Source organism: Rana temporaria, chromosome 1 (genome assembly GCF_905171775.1).
Source record: "Rana temporaria chromosome 1, aRanTem1.1, whole genome shotgun sequence".
Classification (NCBI taxonomy): Eukaryota; Metazoa; Chordata; class Amphibia; order Anura; family Ranidae; genus Rana; species Rana temporaria.
The window spans coordinates 183,884,581-183,890,580 of record NC_053489.1 but is presented as its reverse complement, the minus strand read 5'-3'; positions in this window follow the sequence as shown (position 1 = coordinate 183,890,580).

The window sequence follows — 6,000 nt, the reverse complement described above, 5'->3', positions numbered from 1 at the left end:
TATTTTAGTGGTGTTGGTCATCACATATGCTTTCACCCTATGAACTTATATTCAACATTTGATGAACTCATTTATATATATCTTCATAGATACACAAGGACTGAATTTACAACCTACATTCATGTGTCCTATCTCCTTTTGAATTTTGGGGCCTTTTCAATTTTATATACCATTCTTCTTTTTATCAATTGATTGTTTAGTTTAATTTATTTTAATAGCGCAACTTCTCTTTCTCCCTACTTGTATTGTGTTTGTATGACACTGTGTTGTTGCAGCTTAGTTAGAAATTTTTCTAGTGTCATAGCGCGGTATTTCTTTTTCTGTTTTAATCCGACCAGATAGAATGGGAGAGCCTGGGAGAACCGGGGAGGGCTGTGGCTGAACGCAGCAGGGATAGCGCTGCCATTATCCATTAGCAAAGGTGCTGAAAAGGAGACCCTGCCTATGCTCGGGAGGAGGGAAGAAGAGAGCCTCAGACACTGGTAAGTGCCTTGCTGCCCAGCCACTCATCAGCGCCCCCTTCATATGGCGCCCATGGCACTTGGAATGGCTGCCATACCCTAGATACGCCACTGGGAGCGGGTACCTAGTTGTGACAGGTACCCTCTCACACTTCCACTCGGATCCCAGACGAAGACACGTGACCCCCGTGTCGTAACGTGTAGGGATTGGACGGACGTACACCTGGAGTGACGTAAGCAGGCGCTGAGGACGCCGCTCGTTTATTACTGCACGATTTTAAATTGTTCCATGTAAGCACAGGTTTTTCTAATAAACTTCCCCCTGAGTTTTACTATACGTCACTATTGGAGCCTTTGTGTTCTCTCTCTCTCTCTCCCCCCGCTCGGAGTATTATTAGAGATTGGCCGAGGAGACGCTGCAGTAGCGATTGCTTAGAGGGAAGACTCTTGCGGTTACTAACAGAGGATTGACACTAAGGATCTCGTTGATGCCCTATATCTCTTGTTTTGAGGTAAGAGTTCTGGGAGCCTGGTGAGGGATTTGATCATACTTCTGTCAACCATCCGCCTAGTGGAAGCTCAGCTACACTTTTATTCTCATCTGGCAGCTTGGCACATTACTATTGGGACTTTTTTGAACTTTATTGATTTCACATGGATTGAGCTCTGCTCTTTTAAACAATATTGTTCGTATAGTTTCTATTATTAATATTTTTTAAATATATTTTTATTTTTATTATTTACACTTATTAGTGGTTCACCATTGTCACTTATCACGTCAGTGTGTTGGTTTGCGCAGAACCCCTACTTTTATATTATTTCTGCACTTGTGTTTTGTAAACACGATTAGGTTTTGCTGCACCCCATTTTTGTTTTGGGTTATCGTCAATTAAGGATCCTTATTAGCGCGAAGGCACTCTTCAATTTCTTCTACTCGGATCGCCTAGTCGATCCAAGCGGAAGTCCCCCCCTCCCACCCAGCAGTCTTCTGAGACACATCACAGATCCCAGGAGACTACAGGACCATTCACAAAGTGCAGCACAGCTCATGCATGCACAGTGGGCAGCCGGCTGCAAAGCTGAAAGCCACACAGCCGGCTACCCACAGTTAGGATACTGGCGCCAAGTACCTGGAGGCTAGTGAAAAACGGTGCTGGATTCTTGGACAGGTAAGTATCTGTAGCGGCCTGCTCCTGTCTAACAGGCACTGCTTAAAATTTAGAGGGGGTCTGAGTTGTTAATTAACTTTGACAGATATGATTATGGGAAATTTAGCCTCTGTTCCAGCCATGGCTGTGCTGGGAGTAACCACCATTGTTCGCCTGGGAGTGCTATTACCATTCCAGGCCAAGGGTGGCAGCAGCAGAGTCAGGGTGTATTGGGTGTCCCCCTCAGCAGCCAATCAGGGGAGTGATCGTCCCGCTGTGCATGCTGGGGAGGGGTACTTAAGGGGCAGACCGTGCCATTGGACCGGGGTCGTCGGTCTGTCATCCCACCACCTTGTGGCCCGCCTGGTCAGGGGTGCGTGCTCCAGAATCCTGGCTCCGGGACCATGTTGGTCCGGGGTTTTGGTCTATCTAAGTATGCCCAGTAGCACTTTCAAGGTGATCCTGTGCTGTCTGTCCTGGAGGGAAGAAGCCGCTTGATGAAGGAAGCCAGGGGAGGACCTATCCTGGAGAGGACCATGCAAGAAGCTAGTATCTTGGGAGAAGGCCTGGAAACGTAATTGAAGGATGCACCATACACTGAGAGGCTTGATGGTGATTGCCTCTCAGATCTAAGTTCTACAGAAGTTAATCTGGAGAGATCCGGGTGCTAAATCCTGTGTCAGGGGATTCTGGACCAAAAGTGTCTCCTCATAAAGGAAGGTCTGAGGCAGAGACTTTATTGGACTTTATTCCGTGCGCCATTCCGGCTGCTAGGCCAGTGAGAGGGACCTATCCAGGTGAGCAATGCCCACTTTGGCTAGAGTGGCGACGAGAACTGTTTGCTGGAAACAGGAGTGTTTCCTAATTGAGATTATGCACCTGAACCTACCTACCTATTTACCCTTCCACCCCTCCAACAACTTATTTTTTTCTAACCAAGTTCTGCAAATAAATCTTAGAAAAGAAGTGTGAAGTCTGAACTTTTTCAACTCTCTTCTACTACCCTGGACAGCGAGAAAATAGAGGTAAAATGCCGCCCGAAATACTAGCAGCTCCTTTGGGGGTAAGTGCTACATGTCAATTTATTAAAATGTATCAGCTTTAGGATTTGTAGCAGCTTACTTTTATTTATTTTTACAGACTGAACCTCCTCTTTAATCTGTCAGCAATAATATAATACCAGGAGTTTAAGTGCCAAGCAATCATGCCCATGACATGTTAACTTGAGCAAAATCCTTGTTTGCTGGAATGAAGAGAAAAAAAAAAAAAAAAAAAACAGTACTGGGAAACAGTTATAGTCTGCAAAATCACTGGTCACTGCTAGAGGGCAATTTACCCAAATCTAGCTGCCCCAATACAAACAGGCAGATACAAATGTTTCATACAATCTGGCGTTCTCCAAGGACTGTCTATTACCACATACTTCTGTGATTCCTCAAGCTATCCTGAAAGCTAGACTCCTTGCCCTACACACCCACACACACATAATCACACACAAACCGATCCCTGTCTGACAGATATGATAGCTTCCACATGCTGACACTAATGTGCATGTAATCAGCAGCCACACCATGCAATTTTTCACAGATTGAAAACTTACCTTAACGCACCTGTCAGCGAGTGTGGCATTCTCCCTAATGACCAGGTGGTGACACCAGTCAGCGACTGTGGCATTCTCCCCAACGTTAAGGAGGCCAAACCAGTCAGTGACATGTCCGCTACTCCACCACTCTGTGTCCCTGATGCAGCGGCAGCATGTTCTGGTAGCAGCCTGCTACACCGTCTAAGACTGGCCATACACTATACAATTTTCTTGTACAATTTTCCTTTAGATTTACCAAAACCATATAATATGAGGTCAAACCTAAACACTTTGAATTTGTATGCACTCAGGCAGGCTTTTGTACTACACAGTTGAAGTTAAATCTAAAGGAAATTGAACAAGAAAATGGTATACTGTATGGCCAGCTTAACTCTTGGCCAATCACCTCTATAGGTGTCAGCTCACCTGCCATTAGAAGAGTTCTAAAGTGATATGAACTGAAGTGGCCATAGGTATATGAAGCAGCCAGTTCTGTTGCTGGATCAGAATTAGGAATTTCCTCTTCTCTTAGGTTGGATTCCAGCTCTGTTATCTCTGCAAAGAGATAAGAAAACTGTTCAGCAGATCATCTCCGTTTTTAGCTGCAAACCTGGGAGAGGGAGGGGGAGGGGGAAGTGTATTGAGTTGAATGAGAGAAATCCTAATGAGAACTGAACACATGTGCGAATCAGATGCGTACCCATAGAAGATAATGGGCCTGAATTCGCACCTGAGCCGCACCGCAATGCCTAGAAAAGCAATGCGCAGTGCGAATGCATCGCACATATGTTAACACATATGTTAACCAGCCTTATTTAAAACAATGTATTTAGAAATGTTCTACGAATTGGATGCGGTTTAAGCCACACTCAATTCGCATAGGTGTGAACCTGGGCTTAAAGAAAATGTGGAGCCTAATGTGTAGGATTGGGCTTGGGCGTGTTATGGATCCGAGTCCCAACCCACCTGCCCAGATCTCACCAGAAAGCCGACACTGCACAATGCTAATCACAGGCAGTGAGACATTTGCCGGTCAGCAGCTGTATAGATCGGGAAATGTCTCACAGCCTGTGATTAGTGGTGTGCAATGTCGGCTTCCTGGCGGGATCGGGCACGTGGGTTAGGACTAGTATCCCGAACACGTCCGAGCCCATTTCTAAAGATTACTCCCTGCTGCTTCCAAAATTGCCCATTCAAAGGTATTCTTTTGAGGGCTTTGTAAGGCGATAGATCATCCTTTCTCAACTTTTTCAATGCAGAGGAACCCTTGAAAAAACATTCTAGTATCAGGGAACCCCTAATACAAATGACTATATCCACAACTCCTGATACAGAGTGCAGTGTTTTTCAACCTTTTTTTTGGTCAAGGCACTCTTTAGAATTCCGCACAATCTCAGGGCACACCAGGAGGTGTGTGTCCGAGGCACATGCACACTGTTTTGTGCATTCCCGCGCATTGCGCATGAAACAAGCAAAAAAGGTGCTAGCACAATTCTTAAAATCATACTGTGGTACCATGCATTTTAGCAGGCGCAAGCACATGTGCATTTGCTAGATGCGTGGGAGCAGTATGGTAGTGTCACTCAGTGAACGGTATGGTAGCAGCAGTCGATGAGCGGCATGCAGGCCCGGACTGGCCATAGGGCATACCGGGCATATGCCCGGTGGGCTGCGGCATGTCACATCTCCCCTCCCCCAGTCCTCTCAGCTGAGGCAAACTCTGCAGTCGGATTCGCGGCAAACTCCGCGGTCGGATCCGCGGCAGGCCCCGTGGCCGATTTCGCGGCCGACAGCCGCATTTCTATCTGCCAGCCAGGGTCCCACTCCCTACTCTGAAGGCAGCGAGCTGGGCTGCTCCTTTTGCCGGTGCCGCTCACTACGGCTGGCTCCACGGCCACCTCCGCGGCCGTCCAGCCAGCCTTCTGAATCTATTTAGCTCAGAAGGAGGAAATAAAGAGGACAGGTCATGTGACCGTGAAGGGGGAGGAGCTGGAGGAGGCCTCCTCTGCCTGATGTCGTAAAATGTGCTGGACTGCTGGGAAAGGTAAGTGACACTATGCCAGCCTACCAGTGTTTTTTTTTGTTTTGTTTTTTGCCTGCCAATGTGTTTTTATTAGTTTTTTTGTATCTTGGCTGCCAATGTATTTATTTATTTGTTTGCATCTTGCCTGTCATTTTGTTTCTGTATCTTGACTGCCAAAGTATTTTTTTGCATTTTGCCTGTCAATGTATTTTTTATTTATTTTTTGTATCTTGCCTGTCAATTTTCTTTTTTCTGTATCTTGGCTACCAATGTTTTATTTTTTTATAATGCCTGTCAATGTTAAACTATTCATAATAAAAGCATGCTGAGTCTTGTGTGAAAGGGGTCACTAACAGTATAGTGCTGCTAGTTTAAGCGGCGCTTTACCGCTGTTAGGCTACTTTCACACTGAGGCGCCGGCGGTAAAACGCTGCTATTTTTAGCTGCACTTTACTGTCATTTTTGCTGCGCTTTTTGGTCGCTAGCGGGGTGCTTTTAACCCCAGCCAGCGGCCGAATAAAGGATTAAAAGCACCCGCAAAGCGCCACTCCTGAGGTGCTTTGCAGGCACTTTGGCGGCGCTGCCCATTGATTTCAATGGGCAGGGCCGCTCCTACAGTGCCTCAAAGATGCGGCTTGCAAGACTTTTTTTACTGTCCTGCCAACGCACCGCTCCAGTGTGAAAGCACTCGGGCTTTCACATTGGAGTGAAAGGAGCCGCTCTTTCAGGGCGCTTTGCAGGCTTAGCGCCTGCAAAATGCCTCAGTGTGAAAGTAGCCTTATAGCA